Here is a 21,529-nt window from a genome sequence, read left to right on the forward strand (position 1 = left end):
TCTAATACCTGTAAGCTCTTTGACACTCAGACACCCCCAATCCTTTTGGTACCTGCGTGATCTGAGGCCATGCTGACCCCGCATGGGCTTCACCCCGGTTTAGCCTCTGGAGCGATGTCCCTCAGCAGAGCAGACTTTTAAAAGTCCTGATTTTGTGGGCACCTGGGCAGCTCAGTGGGTTAAAGCCTCTGCCTTCAGCTCAGGTTATGATCCCAGGGTCCTGGGACCAAGCCCCGAATCAGGCTCTCTGCTCAGCAGGGAGCCTGCTTCCCCCTCTCTCTCTGCCTGCCTCTCTGCCTAACTTGTGATCTCTGTCTGTGAAATAAATAAATAAAATATTAAAAAAAAAAAGTCCTGATTTTGTGTTCCATTGCTCTGCCGCTTGCTGGGAGCCGGCCCATCCCCCTGGGGTCTATCTTCCTGTCACTCTGGATTCACTTCTCCACCAGTCCTACCTTTCAGAAAGTGGTTGATTTTCTGTTCTAGAATTGCTGTTCTTCTCTTCGATCTGCTGTTGGATTTGTAGGTATTTTCAATCTTTAGATAAGCTATCTAGCTGATCTCCTGCTAGCTGAAGTAGTCTCAGCCTGCTACTTCTCCACCATCTTGACTCCTCCCCTCCATTTGTCCATTTAAGGGCATCTTGGTTCTTTCCACAGTTTGGCAACTGTGACCATTGCTGCTAGGAACACTGGGGTACAGATGGCTCTTCTTTTCACTACATCTTTATCTTTGGGGTAAATACCCAGTAGTGCAATTGCAGGGTCATAGGGAAGTTCTATTTTTAATTTCTTAAGGAATCTCCCCACTGTTATCCAAAGTGGCGGCACCAACTTGCATTCCTACCAACAGTGTAAGAGGGTTCCCCTTTCTCCACATCCTCTCCAACACTTGTTGTTTACTGTCTTTTTAATTTTGGCCATTTTAACTGGTGTAAGGTGGTATCTCAATGTGGTTTGGATTTGAATCTCCCTGATGGCTGGTGATGATGCTTCTGCACAGCAAAGGAAACAGTCAACAAAACAAAGAGGCAACCCACAGAATGGGAGAAGATATTCACAGCTGACACTATAGACCAAGGGCTGATATATAGGCTCTATAAAGAACTCCTCAAACTCCACACACACAAAACAGATAATCATGTCAAAAAATGGGTAGAAGACATGAACAGACACTTCTCCAATGAAGACATACAAATGTCTAACAGACAGATGAAAAAATGTTCTGCCACATCTCTTAACTTTTTAAATTTTGGTTTATCTCACTGTCTCTTTGAGCTGTGTTCTGGGTAATTCTTTAGCTCCACATCTCATTAGTTTTCTAATTGTTCTGTGATATGTAAGGTACTGTTGAAACATCTAAGTTTTTTATTTAAAAAAATATTTTATAGTTATATATCTTATTTGTTTCTGCCACTTTATCTGCCTTCACTGATAGTATCTTGTTCCTTTCTCATGTTTTCAACTCTAGATTTTATTTCTTTGAACTTCTTAAACATATTTGCATTGCATTATTAAGCCAAAAATTCTATTATCTGAAAATACTGAGGTGTCTAATGTGATATTTCTTGTTTCTGGTAACTGTTGCTCAAAGTGGTTGCTTTGTAATTTTGGATTATTATATCATGTTCAGCTGGACTTCACATATGGAAATCCTGTGCAGTCTATTTTATGAGAGGCTTTATTTATCTTTGATTCTATCAAGTTTTCCAGAAAGGTACCAACCTAGAACCACCTTATAATTATTTGGTTTAGAATTATTATTCTGAAACCATGTATAAAGTATAAATTCATGAGTGAAGGTTTGTGGTCATAAATTTTCAAGGGAGATATTTTCCCCATAACTAAACTAACATAAAGAGATATCCATGTTGTTTTCCATTGCCAGTGGGAAGATTATTTTCCTGTCCTTTATTTTACTGAGTGTGTAGGCCTTTGAGGATACAAGCTTTGGTCATGATTTCATTTTCAGCTTCGTACATTGTATACATCAAGGGTTTGCTTCCTGTTCTAGTATAGTCTTCTGAAGTCTCTAATTTACTGAGATGTGCAAACACTCCCTAAAAAACACAATGTGAGTAATGGATTGTCATCTTGTTTTTTCAGGTTTTTTTTTTTTCTCCACTGAGTGTTTTCATTATTTTCTTGAAAGCTCCGTAAGCATTTGATAGAATTTAAAACATATTTTATATAGCATTGTTAGGCTTTATAGTTGTGGATGTGGGGAGGGATGGAAAGGTGCTTCAGAAATGGAAATCCTTCCCCAAATCTTTTAATATATTGGGATATAGTTTATATTCAGTGGAATTTATTCTTTCTAGTGCAGTTCTATTTGACAAATATATATAGTCATGTAATCATCACTGCACTCAAGACACATATCCCCAAATTCCATCATCTGTCATCTCAAAAAACTCTCTCACGGCTCTCTGTAGTTTATTTAGTCAACTCTTCCATCTACCCCAAACCATGGCAGTGAACTGTTTTCTGTACCAATACTTTTGCCATCTCGAGAATGTCATGTAAATAGAATTATATAACACATAGCCTTTTGAGTCTGCCTTCTTTTATTCAGCATAATGTATTTGAGATTCACCCATGTTGTGTGTATCAATACTTTTTTCCTTTTTGTTTCTGAGTAGTAGTTCACTGTATGGATGTACGACAGTTTGTTTATCCATTCATCATTTGGAGGTATTCACTACTATTCAAAATGTCAGTTTTGGGTGATTATGAATAAAGCTGCCATAAATATCTGCATACAAATTTTTGTGTGAGTATTAAGTTTTCAATGCCCCTGAGTGGAAACCTAGGAGAAAGATTTCTAGGTGGTATGTTAAGTGCTGAAATTTATGACACTGAAAAATTATTTTACAAGAAGTTGTACCTTTTATATTCTCGCTAGCAGTATATAAGAAACATGAGAGTTCCACTTGTATTATTTCTTTCTTAGCACTAGGTATTTTAGATTTTAACTTTTTCTATAATTCTAATAAATAAATGGTATGTTCAAATTGTGATTTTATTTGCATTTCCATAATGACTAATGATGACAAACTTTTTTTTTGTACTTATTTGCCACCTATATATTTTCTTTGGAAAAACATCTATCAACTATTTTGCACATTAAAAAAATTCATTTGTTTTCTTCTTATTTAGTTTCGAGCATTATTGATATATTTTGGATACCAGTAATTTCTCACATATGTACTTTGCAAATGTTTTCTCCCAGTCTGTGTGGTTTTTTTTTTTTTCATTCTCTTAATAGTGACAATCAAGGAGCAAAATTTTAGTTTTTGATGAACTTCACTTTATTAATTTTTTCCTTTTATGGATTATGCTTTTAGTGTCACAGTTAGGAAAACTTTGCCAAAACCAAGATCAAAAGAATTTTTGCCCATGTTTTCTTCTGGAAGTTTGATCACTTTACATGATACATTTAGGTCTATGACTCATTTTGAGTTAATTTTTTTATAGGGTACATGATGAGGGTTCAAGTTTGTTTTGCATATATATGTTGAATTTTCTGTATCATTTATTGAGAATATCTTTTCCTTATTGAATTAACTTTGCACCTTGTTGAAAATAAACTGGGCATATATATGAGGATCTATTTCAAAAATCTATTCCATTCCACAGATTTATAGGTCTTTTTGTCAATACCACATAATCTTTGTTACTGTAGCTCTATAGTGGATCTTGATCAGGTAATGTGAGTCCTCCAATTTTGTTTTTGTTCTTTTTAATTAACTGACTCTATATTTAAGAGCAGTTTTAGATTTACAGAAAACTGAACATAAAATACAAATAATTCCCACATATCCTCTAACTCCTAACCTCGCCTACCCAGCTTCCTCTATTATGAACATTTTGCATTCGTGTGGTGCATTTGTTCTAACTGATAAGCCAATATCATTATATTAGCTAAAATATATTGTTTACATTAGGATTCGCTCTGTTTGTGCACATCCTATAGGTTTTGAAAAATGCATAATGGCATATACCTACCTTCAAGCACCATACAGCATAGCTTCCCTGTCCTGTAAAACACCTGTGTCCCACCTGTTCTTGCCTTCCTCTCTACCCCTGAACTCCTGACAACTGATTTTTTAAAAAATTGTCTCCACAATTAATACATATGTACCATACAGTTGGAATCATATAATATGTACCTTTTCCAGATTGGCTTATTTCACTTACTAATATGCATGTAAGAACCTCCATGGCTTTTTGTGGCTTGGTAGCTCATTTCTTTTTATCACTGAGTAATATTACTGTATAGATATACCACAGTTTTTTTTATCCATTCACCCACTGAAGGACTCAGCAATTATGAATAAAGCTGCTATAAACATTTGTCTACAGTTCATATCTCATTTGGGTAAATACCAAGGAGTATAATTGCCAGATCATAAGGAAAGTGTATGCTTAGTTTTGTGAGAAATTGCTAAACTGTCTTTCATACTGGCTGTATCATTTTGCATTCCCACCAGTAGTGAATTAGAATTCCTTTTGTTCCATATGCTCACTAATATTTGGTGTTGTCAGTGTTTTGGATTTTAGCCATTTTAATGGATGTGTAGTGGTATCTCACTGTTGTTTTAATTTAGAGTGCCCTAATGACATGTGGTATTGAGCATCTTTCGTATGCTTACTTGCCATCTGTATATCTTCTTTGATAAGGTTTCTGTTCAGATCTTTTGCCTATTTTTAAAGTCAGGTTGTTTGTTTTAATATTGTTGAGTTTTAGGGTTCTTTGTCTAATTTAGATACCAGTCCTTTATCAGACATATGTTTTGCAAACATTTTCTCCTAGTTTTTGGCTTGTTTTATTCTCTGGCCATTGCATTTTGCATAGCAGAAATTTTTAATTTTAATGAAATCAGTTTATCAATTTTTAATTTTATGCACTGTTGGAACACACCCCAGATCCTCGCCAATGTGACTGGGGTCCTGTCAAATCTGGTGAGAAAACTCCAGCAGTTGGAGGGCAAGAGTCTTCCTGGGCCAACGGCGGGAATAAACATGGGAGGATCCCTAGAGTGTTTTCCTGTCCTCCTTTAGATAGATCTGGTAAGTGTGGAGAATCCTTAACTCACTCTTGTCATTTAAAGCTAAGAGATATTGTCATTTAAAGCTAAGACATAATCGTTGTTCACTTGTCTCACTTGATTGCCTGCAAGTAAATCACATCTTACCGGTAGCCCACAGCCTGCCCAGAAATCTATATCCTGTTTGTAATTGGATCTTGTGGAATGTATAAAAGAAGTGACTGTAATAAAGACATCTACTGATCATCAGTCAGTAGTCCCCCCATCATTTTGGCTCCAATCACCAGGATCCCCACCTCGTGAATGTGACAATGCATGATTATTTTGATGTTGTATCTAAAAAGTCATTGCCAAACCCAAATTTGCATAGATTTTCTCCAGTATCATTTTCTAGGAGTTTTATAGTTTCATGTTTTACATTCAGCTCTATGATCTATTTTTGAATTATTTTTTGTGAAAGATGGGTCATCTGGGTGACTCAGTTGTTAAGCATCTGCCTTTGGCTCAAGTCATGACCCCAGGATCCTGGATGGAGACTGCATCAGGCTCCCTGCTCAGAGCAAGCCTGCTTCTTCCTCTCCTTCTGTTCCCCCTGCTGTGCTCTGTCAAATAAATTCTTAAAAAATTTTTTTTGTGAAAGATGTAAGATATGTTTATTTTTTTTTAGCATGTGTATGTCCAGTTTTTAAAACACCATTTGTTGAAAAGACAATACTTTCTCCATTGAGTTGTTTTTGCCCCTTTGACTATTACTTGACTATATTTCTCTGGGTCTATAGCTGGGTTCTGTCTTATGTTCCATTGACCAATTTGTCTGAGTTTTTTCATTTCATTTTTTTTTTTTATTTTGGCCAATGTTATACTGTCTAGATTAATGCAGATTTATTTTAAGTCTTAAAGTTGAGTATTGTCAGTCCTCCAACTTTGTTTTTCTCCTCCAACATTGTGTTGGCCGTTCTGTGCCTTTTGCTTTTTCATGGAATTTAAATAACTTGCTGGGTTCTTTTCAAATTTGTTTTAGATACTTTAGTTCCTTTGCATTCCCATGTATATTTTAGAATCCGATTTATGATTTCTACAAAAATCCTTTCAATTTTTTGAGATTCTATTGAATCTATATGATAAGGGAACAGAAGGCCAGCTGAGGACAAAGCAAAAGCTGAGACCCTACAACTTTCCCCCACCCCCACTCCTGGGTGGGACATATGTGACATTCTTTAGGAATCTTCCAACTATCTTAATGTTAATACCTTGCTAGGGGAAAAAGCCTTGACAATGACAAGGCCTCAAGGCATCCAGTTTCTTATAAGTCCTCTTTAGCATATAAAAGTTTTTTTTTTAATTAAAGTTTTTTTTTTAAGATTATTTATTTATTTATTTGAAAGGCAGAGATCACAAGTAGGCAGAGAGGCAAGCAGAGAGAGAGAGGAGGAATCAGGCTCCCCACTGAGCAGACCCCCCAATGCAGGGCTTGATCCCAGGACCCTGAGATCTTGACCTGAGCCAAAGGCAGAAGCTTTAACCCACTGAGCCACCCAGGTGCCCCAGGATATGAAAGTTATATTGAAACCTTCCTTTATTTTACCTCCCCCAACACCATCATGCATAAATTACCACCCCTCACAACCCCAGGGCAGCAGTTCTTTCTGCCTATGGGTCCTGTCCCCACACTTTAATAAACCAACATTTTGCACCAAAGATATCTCAAGAATTCTTTCTTGGTCATTGGCTCTGGACTCCACCCCACAGAATCTCGCCTATATTCTAAAACTTCATCAGATGGTGTCCAACGTGGGGCTTTGAATCTTTACATTTGGACTCTGAGCTTCAGTGCAAAATTGGTGAGTACTTTCTCTCCTCTTCCTTTAGTCTCATTTCAGGGGCTTTTCAAGGAGAATGGTCTTATTGGAACACTTTCACCTTGATTGCTCAGGCTGCAATCCTCTAGCCCATGGCTACTCTACAGGAAGGTGAAAGTCTACCTTTTGGCTGGAAGGTAATAAGACCAGAATGGTAATAAGACCCAGAAACATCATGCCCTCTCTCTATTCTTGTTCTTATATAAAGTTGTCTGTCTTGGGCACGGGACAGCCACCTAAGTCACCAGGATGGCTGCCAATCTTGACTCCTGTTTTATCTAATGTGATTCCCTCCACATCCTTTGTCTAGCTGCTTCTGGCCATGGTACCTCCACCGGGAGCCGGCAGAAACCAATACCTGATTGAATTAAAACCCAACTGGGGATGGTTTCCTAGGGAAGTTGGCTGTAAGGACCATGTGTGTGGGAATGTAGCTTAGACCATGACGGATTTCAGTCTTTACTGTTTCCTGTCAGTGTCCTCTACTAACTACTTAGAGCTACAAAATTTGGTAATTTCCCCTTGCCAGCCTTTCCTAGTATTTTCCATGGGTTAAAATGACAAAACAGTACACAACCTTCAGGACAGATGATGGCATGGCATAGCATGGTATTTTAATCCATTCATCAGGCACCATCAGCAGCCTAGGATGTGATGAGGTAAGGGAGGGGCACCAGCACCCCTCCAGGGCCTTTTATGGCAGGAATACCTTCCCAGGGAAGGCAGGATCATAATCAATAGAGATGTCTTGCTTGGGGGATGCCTCTGGTCGCTTTTGACACATGGGAGCCTCTGATGTATCCTGCATGGGACGACACCCGGAGTCAGGGTGGATTTGGTAATGGACCTTCTTTACTTTTCTGGGAGCATGGCCTCAGTAGGCTTCTCCGGTTCCCAAGGACTCTATCTCAGAGTGCCTTTTAACCCACTGGAAATAATTTGGATTGCAAAACTTAGGAATGACAGAGCTCCTGTAACACTGCATGGACTCAGTGGGATCTATCAGATCTCCTCTGCAGGAAACAGGGCAAATGGACCAAGACACTCACCAATCATACCTAGGCCTTCATTGCTGTACACAAGGACCCTGACCTAAGGGCCTTTTGCAGAATGTGTTTGCCCAAGTATGTCTGGCTAGTAAACTCCCTCCTGATATATTGGATGATAATTATCTAAGTAAGCCTCCTCCTAGTAAACCCAGGTTGCTGGAGGATACGCAAGCCATCCCTAGCAAAGGGGACTCTGACTTTATCGCTCTCTATCCTCCTAACAGATGTGGGAGGGTTCTCCCTTACTCATTTCCCATGTTAATGGCTATAACTGGAGCCAAAGGGGTTAGTCTAACTCAAGACAGAGACTTTAAGGAATATTCCCAAGTAGTTGCCAAAACTCCCTTTGTTTCAGGCAAATTCCCTGTCTTCTCTGTCCTGACATGGACTGCCTAGCCCCTCCCCACTTTTTGGCAGGAAAACATGGCTTCAGCTCCTGTTGGGTCTGAAGAGCTCTAAAACTGGGAATCCTTTCTCTGCCTTCTGGCAGCACTTTGTTTCTACTGTCTCCCCCTTCTGTTTCTGCACCAATTTGGGTGTGTCCTGTGTAACTGGCCTCTAGACCACCCTTGGTACCTCCTGCACCATGGCTCCTTCTCTCTTCATTGTCAAGGAGCAAGAAGAGCACCCCCTGGACCTAACACACCCCACTCCAGATTTCCCCACTCGTGTCAGGTAAACACTGAAAATGGGGTGGGCCCAGGTGGAACATAAATCAGTATTTAAACTAAGTTAAGTTTGTTGCTTTAATTAAGATAGACATGTCTTTGAAGTTACATCAGTAAATGTGAAACTTTTATTCCATCTAGGTTTACTGAAGGTCAAATAAGCTCATGTTATCTCTGCTGAAACTTGTTAGCAAAGTGATGACTAAACTTATGGCTCATTGTCTGTCTCAAAGTTTTCATGGGTAATTGTTGAGATAGCTTTCAAAGTCTTTGGTAACCTGATAGTTTAAAGTTTTTCTTGGATGAATGAAATTAAATTCGTTGGACATCTAGGTCTTTCAAATAGGATAAAATGTTAAGTCATTAATTACTGGATATAGGTTTGTGCTTTTGACTTACTGCAAGGAAGCTAAGAATATTTAAATCTGTGGGTAAACTGTTTTGTGCTTAACTGGTTCATAAATTTGTCATCTAAAGAATCCTGTTACAGTGTGGAGATTCCTCAAGAAATTAAAAATAGAACTTCCCTATGACCCTGCTATTGCACTCCTGGGTATTTACCCCAAAGATACAGATGTAGTGAAAAGAAGGGCCATCTGTACCCTAATGTTTATAGCAGCAATGGTCATGGTTGCCAAACTATGGAAAGAACCAAGATGCCCTTCAATGGACGAATGGATAAGGAAGATGTGGTCCATATACACTATGGAGTATTATGCCTCCATCAGAAAGGATAAATACCCAACTTTTGTAGCAACATGTACGGGACTGGAAGAGATTATGCTGAGTGAAATAAGTCAAGAAGAGAGACTCAATTATCATATGGTTTCACTTACTTGTGGAGCATAACAAATATCATGGAGGACAAGGTGTGTTAGGAGAAGGGAGTTGGGGTAAATTGGAAGGGGAGGTGAATCATGAGAGACTATGGACTCTGAAAAACAATCTGAGGGGTTTGAAGTGGCAGGGGGTGGGAGGTTGGGGTACCAGGTGGTGGGTATTATAGAGGGCACGGATTGCATGGAGCACTGGGTGCGGTAAAAAAATAATGAATACTGTTTTTCTGAAAATAAATTTTACTTAGTATCTGTGACTTACAGAATGTAAAAATATTCATTTGTAAACAAATCAAAGCATTCAACTTTTCTATCTAAACCCTCTGAAACTCAAAAGGTCTCAGTAAGTATTCCTTCTTCCATGGCAATCAGTCATTTGCACAAGTTCAATCAGAATCTGTTCTCCCTGTAACAGGACACTTTTGGAAACATTGGTTGTTTTACCAAGGCTTTGACTGGATTGTCATATTTGAGAAAGACATGCATAGATTCAGATATGACCAGATAGCTTTAAGGAACTAAGGTTGACTTTATGAAACCTAGAGCCATAAAGCCCCTTGGAACTGTTGGCCTAATACCTTGCTTACAGAGTTCCCAGCAGCCTCACCAGGTGAGTAAAGAGTGTCACTTCCTGGCAGGTGCAGGAACCTCAGGATACTTTGGGGACCTCATTAAGAGGAATCTGCCCAAATCTATAGGTATTGCAGGCATGTCTGATGGCAAGTACTTGGCTTGGCTTCTGGCCTGGAGAGGGTGCTAAAAATTCAACCTACAGATTCCTTATAAGAAGTTCCAGCAAAGCAGATTGTAAAAGATCTATATGATCATTCACTGTTCTTGCTGATCTTATGTAAATAATTAGGTCAAATCTGTTTGAACTGGACTTGTTTTTTGGAAGGGGAGGTGAATCACGAGAGACTATGGACTCTGAAAAACAATCTGAGGGGTTTGAAGTGGCAGGGGAGTGGACTTGTTTTTCAAATAAATTAGTCCTAATTTGGCTATCTCTGGAAATGAGGGTTATTTTAGAGAGAAAAATTGTTTCAATAACACACCTTTGTGGATGTTAAGTTCTAGATTTGATTGTCCTTAAATGTTTATTGTTTACCTAAGCTAGACAACTTGAGGTAAACTTCAGAGAAGTTGTACAATAGCTTGTTTAGACAATCTTTTTGCTTTTTATTCTGGATAATAACAGGACCCCATAGCACATGATTAAACAACTGGAAAATGGGATTGATTCCTCAACAATTGTATAACTTAACAATCACCTTGACCAATTCTGTGTGGTGGGACTGAGATTGTCTAAAAGCCAGAAGCATACCCCACCCCATAGGATTAACTATAAACTTGTGGAGATAATAGATGACCTCATTTTCTTTATGATTGGATTGGCTGATGCAAGTGGGACTCCCCTTATCCCTTGACAAGTTTTCTCCCACTTGCCAGTGATCTTTTGTAATTAGGATATTTTTAAGGCTGGACCACTCAAAAAGGGCTTCTTAATGGTTTCACCCCTTAGTCATAATTATGCTAGAAGCCACCTCTATTGAGGTACAATTGCAAACAAAGGGTTTAGCTAAGCATAGAACAGCTCTCCTCATATAAAGAGCCTCAAAGCTCACTAGGGGACAGTCCCTGAATGTAAGGACTTCTCATCAGGTCCAGAGTATTTTAGAAACCAAAGGCCACCAATGAATGATGGAGGCCAGCTTACTAAATACCAGGTTACACTTATAGATATGCCTGAAATAATACTTAACCTGTCAGACTTTAAAACAATCTACCTTTACACCTGGACCTGACCATTCATTGTACTTCTCTATAGAGCATAACTGTTCAGAGGTTATTGATCTTGCTTACTGTAGTTGACCAGACTTAAGATGCCCCTTTTAAAAATACAAATGACAGTTGGTTTACTGATGACAATAGTTTCCATAAAAATTTTTTTTATTTCACTCAGCATAATCTCTTTCAGTCCCGTCCATGTCTCCATCAGAAAGGATGAATACCCAACTTTTGTAGCAGCATGGATGGGACTGGAAGAGATTATGCTGAGTGAAATAAGTCAAGCAGAAGAGAGTCAATTATCATATGGTTTCACTTATTTGTGGAGCATAACAAATAGCATGGAGGACATGGGGAGTTAGAGAAGAGAAGGGAGTTGGGGGGAATTGGAAGGGGAGGTGAACCATGAGAGACTATGGACTCTGAAAAACAATCTGAGGGGTTTGAAGCGGCGGGGGGTGGGAGGTTGGGGGAACCAAGGTGGTGGGTATTAGAGAGGGCACGGATTGCATGGAACACTGGGTGTGGTGCAAAAACAAGGAATACTGTTATGCTGAAAATAAAAATAAAAAAATAAAAAATATATAAAAAACACCCGTTCTTGAGTATTTCCAGAAGAAATTTTCCGCAAGATGACACACACACACACACAAAAATTTTAAAAGCTGGGTATGCCATAGTGCTCACTAGGACTTTGCAATTGCCAAAGCCTTAAGAATTAATACTAATACAGACTCCAAATATGCTTTCCTACTCCTACATGTCCATGGAGCAATTTGGAAGAAAAGGGATTATTATCAAGCCATAACTCCACAATCAAATACAGTCCTAAAATTATTACTCTTCTTAAGGCTGTACACCTACCAAAGGAGATAGCTGTAATTCACTTCAAAGGATGTCAAAGGATATGACCTTAGGAATCAATGAAAGTAATATAGGGTTTACACCAGGCCACTGATTTGGGCAAAAAGGCCACAGAGGTGACAAAAACTTCTTGAAGGAAAATTGCCCCTAGGTTTGTACTCCCTTGGTCCCTACAAAGTAATAGTGGACTGCCTTTGTTATGCATTAAAAAGATGGCCCTCCAAAACTGAATAGCTCTTGATATCTTGACTGCAGTTACAGAAACTCAGAATCGGAGGACTATCTCCTAACGGGAACCAATGTATATGGTTCTAACTTGTGCTCATGGCTTCCTCCAGACTGAATAGGCCACTGTACTCCAGGTTTTGCCTGGAATCACAGATGCACTATTAAAACCATTACCAACCTGACCAACCTTCCAAAACTTAAAACAATGGTCAACTTGTTCTGTGTTTCATTGGTATGACCAACTAACATCCATTTTTATTCCCCCTTCAGAAATGGAGGATGTTTGGCACATGGAAGCTCTTACTAAGTACATGGTCAGCCCTAAATGACCCTCGAAGTAGCATCTCTCTATTAAAGTGTTACAGTAATACAAATGTGAAGCAGCTTTACAAAATAGAATGGCATTGGATGTTTTAACTGCTCCACAAGGTGGGAGTTGTGCTACCAGAAAAACAAAATACTATATTTATGTTCCAGATTATCACGAAATATTTCTTTGGTTTTGACATACTCAAGTTAGCACTTGAAACAGTCCCTCTCTCCTTTAATGATAGATTAAACTCTTGGGCTGGAAAAGGGTTTTTTGTCAAAAAACGTATTTGAGCTTCATTTTCTTTTTGTTACACTAATCATGTTTTGCTGTTTTCTTCCATGTCTCCTCACCTGGCGTCGACTCCTTCACTGCCATAACTTCCACAGATGGTCCTTTCCACTTGGGAAGATCACCTGAGCAGTCTCCCCTGGATTCAGCTGCCTCTGTCTTTCATAACTCCCCTACACATTCCCCAACTGTCCAGTGTTGACCTGAGTAGGTAGGAACAGATCTATGCCCCTGTTTAGCAGGAAGAATTTCTAGAAGATGAGAACTTCCACCTTCAATAACCTTAAAGATTTAAGGGTCAAAATTGTTCAGAGGGGAAATGATGAGGGAACAGAAGGCTGGCTGAGGACAAAGCAAAAGCTAACACCCTGCAATCTTCCCCCACCCCCACTCCTGGGTGGGACACATGTGACATTCTTTGGGAATCTTCCAACTATCTTAATGTTAATACCTTGCTAGGGAAAAAAACCTTGAATGACCAGGCCTCAAGGCATCCGGTATCTTGTAAGTCCTCTTTAGCATATGAAAGTTCTATTGAAACCTCCCTTTTCCTTACCTCCCCCAACACCATCAAACATAAATTACCACCCCTCACAACCCCAGGGCAGCAGTTCTTTCTGCCTATGGGTCCTGTCCCCATACTTTAGTAAACCACCATTTTCCCCCAAAGATGTCTCAAGAATTCTTTCTTGGTCATCAGCTCTGGGCTCCACCCCACTGAACCTCACCTATATTCCAAAACTTCATCATTTAGATCAGTCTTGGGAGAACTGACATTTTAACAATGTTTAGTTTCTAATTCCTGAATACAATATAGATTTCCATTTTTGTTTTTACTTCTTTCCTCAGGATTTTATAGTTTTTATCATAAAGATCCTACATACATTATATTAGAATCATAATTCAGTATTTCATCTTTTTTTTAAGATTTTATGTAATTATTTGTGATAAGAGAGAATGAGCATGAGCACACGAGCAGGGGAGCAGCAGACAGAGGGAGAAGCAGGCTTCCCATTGAGCAAGGAGCCCGATGCAGGACTCAATCCCAGGGACCCTGGGAACATGACCTGAGCGGAATGCAGAAGCTTAACTGCTGAGCCACCCAGGCATCACTGGTATTTCATGTCTTTTGGTGCTATTGTAATTGGCTTTATTTAAGTTTCAAGCTTAGTTATTCATAGCTAGTATATAGAGATACAACTGGTTTTGTATATTGACATTGCTGAACCCACTTATTTTGTAGGTTCTTTGAGATTTTTCTGTCAACAACCCTGTCATTTGTGAATAGAGACAGTTTACATTTATTGCATTCCAATCTGTACTTTTTCAGAGGTACCAATATCTGCACTCTCCCTCCTTCTATTTCGTTTTCTTTTTTTTTATGCCTTTTTTTTTTTTTTTTTTTAAGTATTATTCACTTTCTGAGACTTCCTGTATGGTGAGTTAGAGCAGTAATGGCAGATATTTTGGCCTTTTTTCAATCTTAGTGTGAAAAGATTTAGTCTTTCACCATTATGAGATTAGCCATGGGTTAAAAATTAGTTTTCAGGGGATCCTGGGTGGCTCAGTTGGTTAAGCACCTGCCTTCAGCTCAGGTCATGATCTCAGGGTCCTTCGATCAAGCCCTGCATCCAGCTCTCTGCTAAGTGGGGATCCTGCTTCCCCCACTCTCTCTGCCTGCCTCTCTGCCTCCTTGTGATCTTTGTCAAATAAATAAATAGATTTTTAAAAAATAATTTGTTTTCAGATGCTCTTTATCAGTTTAGAGAAGTTCCCTTCTACCCAAAGTTGCTGAGATATTTTATAATGACTATTGAATTTTGTCAAATGCCTTTCTTTGTTTATTGAGATAACAATATGTTTTACTTCTAAAATCCAGGATATAGTGAATTTCATAAAATTTTTAGTGTTGAACTTACCTTGTATTCCTGGAATAAATCTCACTTGGTTTGTGATGTACTGTCTTTTTAATATTGAAAGACCCGCGGATCCCCTTACCCAAGAATCCAACACTGCCACTGGATGCAATCAGCAAGAGGTTCTTTATTGTTACGCAGGCGCCTGCGGGTGGTCAGCAGCTCCTGCTAGCTGAGCACACCGGGCTGGGGTGGTGCCGGGTTTTTATAGACAGGTACAAACAAGTTTTGGGTGGGGCACAACTGATTGGTTGACAGTTAGAACTTTTGAAAAAGGCATACGTGGAGTTTGCTGATTGGCTCTAAGGACCCGCGCGTGCGAAGAGAGAGGCGGGAAGGGGGAACAAGCTGATTGGTTCTGAGGGCCCACGCGTGGGAGGAGAGAGGCGGGAAAGGGGAACAAGAAGGGGGAAGGTAGGAATGCCATCATGGCGTCTCTATTATTTCTATAAGCCAAGCGGTTACAGAAGGGCAAAAGAGCGATTAATAAGCAATTAATAACCTAATTAATAACCTGGTCTATACCTAAAAGCCAGCGGTTTACAGAAAAGCAAACAAGCGGTTAGTTATCCTATCTATCTTCTAGGGGAGGGGTCTTTCATTCCCCCCTTTTTCTTTATCATGGATAGAATCTTCTATCCATTCGTCTTGTTCTTGCATGTCCTGCCCTTGCATTGAGCTAGTCCGGGGCTCTGTTTGTTTGAGGAGTTGGTATCGCTGTGTCAGTACCATAGTCTGAACAACAGACAGGCGATCTTTAATGAACTGTACTAACCTGTTTAAGACACAAGGACCAAAAGTTAGAATTAATAACAGAATGATGAGAGGGCCCATTATAGATGACAACAAAGTAGTAAGCCAAGGCAATCTGTTGAACCAGTTTTCACGGTGGAGAAGGGTGAAGAGGGGGTGCAAGGAATCAGCCCCTTCTCCATCCTCAGCCAGCCTCCTGCTCCTTCATCATTTCCCCCTGAACAATTTTGACTCTTAAATCTTTAAGGTGGTTGAAGGTGGAAGGTCTCATCTTCTGTAACTTCTTCCTGCTGAATAGGGGCGTAGAGCTGTCCCTACCTACTGTGGTCAATATTGATCAGTGGAGGAATGTATAGGGGAGTTACGAAAGGTGGAGGCAGCCGAATCCAGCGCTGACAGTGAAGAGGCGTCCTCGCGCGCGACAAGGATCGTCTGTCGTGGTGAAGTCATTGTAGCAATGGAGTCTCGGCACCAAGTAGAGAAACATTGAACAAAGCAACATATTAAGGTTAATGAGGTGATAAAAATGAGAAGCCCGAGAAGGAGATTTGGCCATAGTCCTCCTTCATTTATTTATTTATTTATTTATTTATTTTTATTTATTTATTTGACAGACAGAAATCACAAGTAGGCAGAGAGGCAGTCAGAGAGAGAGAAGGAAGCAGGCTCCCTGCCGAGCAGAGAGCCCGATGTGGGGCTCGATCCCAGGACTCTGGGATCATGACCTGAGCCGAAGGCAGAGGCTTTAACCCACTGAGCCACCCAGGAGCCCCCATAGTCCTCCTTCAAACCAGGAACTTAACCAATCGCTAAAAAAGAGAGAGAGAGAGAGACTTATCCCTAAGACAAATCTGGACCTGATGTGAAGTCATTACAGTCAGGGACTGTCCCATAGTGAACTTTGAGGCTCTTTTATGAGGGAGGCTGTTCTAGGTTTTGCTAAAGCATCTATTTGCAATCGCACCTCAACAGAGGTGGCCTCTAGGATAAATATGACTAAGGGATGAAACCAATAAGAAGACCTTTGAGTGGTCCAGCCTTAACAATGTCCTGATTACAGAGGATCACTGGCAAGTGAGAAAACTTGTCAAGAGATAAGGGGAGTCCCCCATGGATCATCCAATCCACTCATAAAGAAAGTGGGGTCATCCATTATCTCCACAAGTCCATAGTTAATCCTATGGAGTGTGGTATGGTGGTTTTTAGGCAATTTCATTATCCCAGCCACACATAAGGTGTTAGTTAAGTTATACAATTGTAGGGGAATCAATCCCATTTTCCAGTTGTTTAATCATGTGCTGTGAGATCTGCTAATATCCCCACAAAATAATAAGATCGACTAAAGAAGCTATTGTGCAACTTCTCTGAAGTTTACCTCAAATTGTTTAGCTTAGGTAAACAAACATTTAAAGACAATCAAATCTAGAATTTAACATCCATAAAGGTGTGTTACTAAAACAATTTTTCTCTCTAAAATAACCCTCATTTCCAGAGATAGCCAAATCAGGACTAATTCACTTGTGAAACAAGTCCAGTTTTAACAAACTTGGCCTAATTATTTACATAAGCTCAGCAAGAACAGTGACTGTGATCAATAGATCTTTTAGAATCTGCTTTGCTGGAACTTTGTATAAGGAATCTCTAGGTTGAACTTTTAGTAGCCTCTCCGGGCCAGAAGCCAAGCCCTGTACTTGCCATGAGGCATGCCTGCAATACCTTTGGGTGAATTCCTCTTCCTGAGACTGCACCTACCAAGGAGTGACATTCTTTACTCACCTGGTGGGGCTGCTGGGAACTCTGTAAGCAAGGTATCAGGCCAACAGTCCCAAGGGGCTTTATGGCTCCAGGTTTCATAAAGTCAACCTTAGTTCCTTTAAACTGTCTGGTCATATCTGAGTCTATTCAAATATGACATCCCAGTCAAAGCCTTGGTAAAATAACCCGTGTTTCCAATTCTTTCCTGTTAAAGGAGAACAGATTCTTATTGAACTTATGCAAATGACTGATTGCCATGGAAGAATGAATACTTACTGAGACCTTTTGGTTTCAGAGGGTTCAGATAGAGAGAAAAGCTTGAATGCTTTGATTTGTTTGCAAATCAATACTTTTACATCTCTGTAAGTTACAGATAACTTAAGGAAAAAGTATCCCTAGTCTGGAAGAGCAAACATTAGAGAGAACCAGCAATGTTTAAAGTAAGACAAAACATTAAGAGACACAACACTATAATCTTTTAGTTCATTTAGTCCCATGTTACTAATTCTGGTGAATGCGGCTTTAGTCCGTTTTGGAAATTCTTACCCATTTCAGTTTTAGAATTTTCAAGTATATCAAATATCTATTTGTCCTGAAAGTCCTTTATAGGAATCTCCTTGAAGATAAAACTCATTTTACAAGAGAATTAAAACAATTATAAATGCCAAAAACTCAGAGTGGGTATGGTTAGAGCTAAAGAGACACGGGAGTTTACAATTTAGCTGCAAGGAAATCAGGTTACTTCTGTGACACATAACATTTCCATAATTACAGTATCAAGCAATAATCTCTCAAAACGTTAAAACTTTAGGAAGTGCGTAGAATCTCTAGAATAGTTATAGTATTTTCCCAAATGTAATCCAAGGTTTATCACTGGTTCAGTAGTACTTCATGAGCAACTTCACATACCGAGGAAAAGCCTGAGTTAAAGAGATTTACAATTTAAATCCTGTCAACATTTCCTAAAATCTTAGAAAGTGTTGAAGCACATGCCTAAATATAATTAGGGATGTTAAACACCTGATAAAACTGAACATAGAAACTGGTTTTTCTGGGCAGGCAAAGAGAAAACCATTTACATTTTCTTAACAGCAGATCAATTGATCTAAGAAAACATTGTCCTTTTGAACAGAGAATTTCAGTCTTGTACCAATGTACCTTTAAAACCCACTCATTTCAATATTAATCCATTCTTGACCATAGCTAAAATTCCTTTTCTGAAGATTTCCCTTCACAAACCTTCTACAACTTTCCTTTGCATTCAGGTTTTGTCCCAAGCCATCTCCTTCCAAACAACCATCTCATTTAGGACAAAATTACCTTCCTTTACCTTCAACAAAATGTATTCCCATTCCTTAAATCTTTCTTACATATCTCCTACTTTCCTACATACAGAGTTTCCCTTTATTTCCATCAGTCTTAGTTACACTAAGCAGAACTTCGTATTCTTAGAAACACCTTTAGTTAGTAACCAATTGTGAACTGTTACAACAGAATTCTTCAGGTGGCAATTTATGAATCAGTTAAGTGGAAAACAAGTTTACCAGCAGATTTAAATACTCTTAGTTTCTTTGCAGTAAGAAGTCAAAAGCACAAACCTACATCCAGTAATTAATGACTTAGCATTTTATCCTGTTTGGTTAAGACCTAGATGTCCACAATTCAATTCCATTTGTCATCCAAGCAAAACTTTAAAACTTTCAGGTTACCAAAGACTTTGAAAGCTACTTCAGCAATTACCCATTAGAACTTTGAGACAGACAATTAACCATCAGTTTAGTCATTTCTTTGCTAACAAATTTTAACAAGTAACACAAGCTTATCTGACCTTCAGTAAACTGATAGAATAAAAGTTTCACATTTACTGCTGTAACTTCAAAGACACGTCTTATCTTAATTAAACCAACAAACTTAACTTAGTTCCAATACTGATTTACGTTCCACCTGGGCCCACTCCGCTTTGAATGTTTACCTGAGACACAAGTGGGAAGATCTGGAGTGGGGGGTGTTAGGTCCAGGGGGTACTCTTCTTGCTCCTTGACAGTGGAGAGAGAAGGAGCCGTGGTGCATGATCTAGAAGCTAGTCATGCAGGCTGCACACACGTTGGTACAGAAACAGAAGGGGAAAACAGAGGAAACAAAGTGCTGCCAGGAGGCAGAGAAGGGATTCCCAGTTTCAGAGCTCATAAGCCCCAACAGAGGAGCAGACGCCATGCTTTCCCATCAGCCAGGGGGGAGGGGTTAGGCAGTCCAAGTCAGGCCAGAGAACACAGGGAAACTTCCCCGAAACAAAGAGTTTCGGCAGCTGCTTGGGAATATTCCTTATAGTCTCTGTCTCGAGTTAGACCAACCCCAGTTGGCTCCAGTAATAGCCATTAACACGGGAAGTGAATGAGGGAGAAGCTCCATTTTAGAATCAAAGAAAACACCAAGGACAACGAGTAGAACGCACAAAACAATTAACAAAAAGGTCGCTGCGCGGTTTCGGTATGCTACCGAAAGCAAGGTTTCCACCGGCCCAGAGGTGCCTCGAGATCTCCCTGCGGTGGACAAATTCCGTCCAGGGCCGAGGGGTTCCTCTGGAACGGACAAACGGATATAACCCTCGGACAAATGAGGGGCTCCAAAAAATTGGGCCCCTCTAATCCCTGGGGCGTCCCCCAGGGTGGCAGGGGAGAAGTCCGAGCTCATCAGCTCCTTCTCAAGCTGCCTACAAATACAATCCAACAACGCGCGCTGTTGTACAAACACTATACCGCTACCTGCAGTATAGGTCAAACAGAGGCCTCACAAGACTAGAGACAAACAAGAACACAAGAACATGAGACAGGAGACAAAAACACAGTTATTAAAATCTTTAAATGCTGGCCAGCTTACCTCCCAGTGGGAGTCAGTTGGGTCCGTGGGCAGGAGTCCGATGATCTCGGTGGGACCTCCAAATGAAAGACCCGTGGATCCCCTTACCCAAGAATCCAACACTGCCACTGGATGCAATCAGCAAGAGGTTCTTTATTGTTACGCAGGCGCCTGCGGGTGGTCAGCAGCTCCTGCTAGCTGAGCACACCGGGCTGGGGTGGTGCCGGGTTTTTATAGACAGGTACAAACAAGTTTTGGGTGGGGCACAACTGATTGGTTGACAGTTAGAACTTTTGAAAAAGGCATACGTGGAGTTTGCTGATTGGCTCTAAGGACCCGCGCGCGCGAAGAGAGAGGCGGGAAGGGGGAACAAGCTGATTGGTTCTGAGGGCCCACGCGCGGGAGGAGAGAGGCGGGAAAGGGGAACAAGAAGGGGGAAGGTAGGAATGCCATCATGGTGTCTCTATTATTTCTATAAGCCAAGCGGTTACAGAAGGGCAAAAGAGCGATTAATAAGCAATTAATAACCTAATTAATAACCTGGTCTATACCTAAAAGCCAGCGGTTTACAGAAAAGCAAACAAGCGGTTAGTTATCCTATCTATCTTCTAGGGGAGGGGTCTTTCAATATAATGCTGTATTCTAATTGCTAATGCTTTTTCTTGAAGATTTTTCTATCTATGTTTACAAGGGATATTGGTCTGTAGTTTTCTTTTTTTGTAGTCCTTGTCTTATTTTTTATATCCTGGCCTTAAAAGAGTTGAAAAGTATTCCTTCATTTTCCAAATTTCTGGAAGAGTTTACAAAGAATTGGCATTATTTTTTCCTTAAATATTTGGTAGAGTTCATCAGTAAACACCTATGGACCTGTTTTCTTTGGTGGAATGTTTTCAACTATGAATTTATGTAATATATATAACTTTTCATGTTATTGACTTTTTTCAGTAATATTTGCTAGTTTGTGTTTCCCAAGGGATTTTCCTATTTCATTTAAGTTGAAATTTTTTAAAAAGATTTTATTTATTTGACAGAGAGAGATCACAAGTAGTCAGAGAGGCAGGCAGAGAGAGAGGAGGAAGCAGGCTCCCCAGTGAGCAGAGAGCCCAATGCGGGACTCGATCCCAGGACCCTGAGATCATGACCTGAGCTGAAGGCAGTGGCTTAACCCACTGAGCCACCCGGTGCCCTAAATTGAATTTTGTAAGCACAAAACTGTAGTATTTATTATCATCTTTTTATTAAATTTTTTATTTCTTTTCAGCATAACGGTATTCATTGTTTTTGCACCACACCCAGTGCTCCATGC

Source organism: Mustela nigripes, chromosome 6 (assembly GCF_022355385.1).
Source record: "Mustela nigripes isolate SB6536 chromosome 6, MUSNIG.SB6536, whole genome shotgun sequence".
NCBI classification, from domain to species: domain Eukaryota; kingdom Metazoa; phylum Chordata; class Mammalia; order Carnivora; family Mustelidae; genus Mustela; species Mustela nigripes.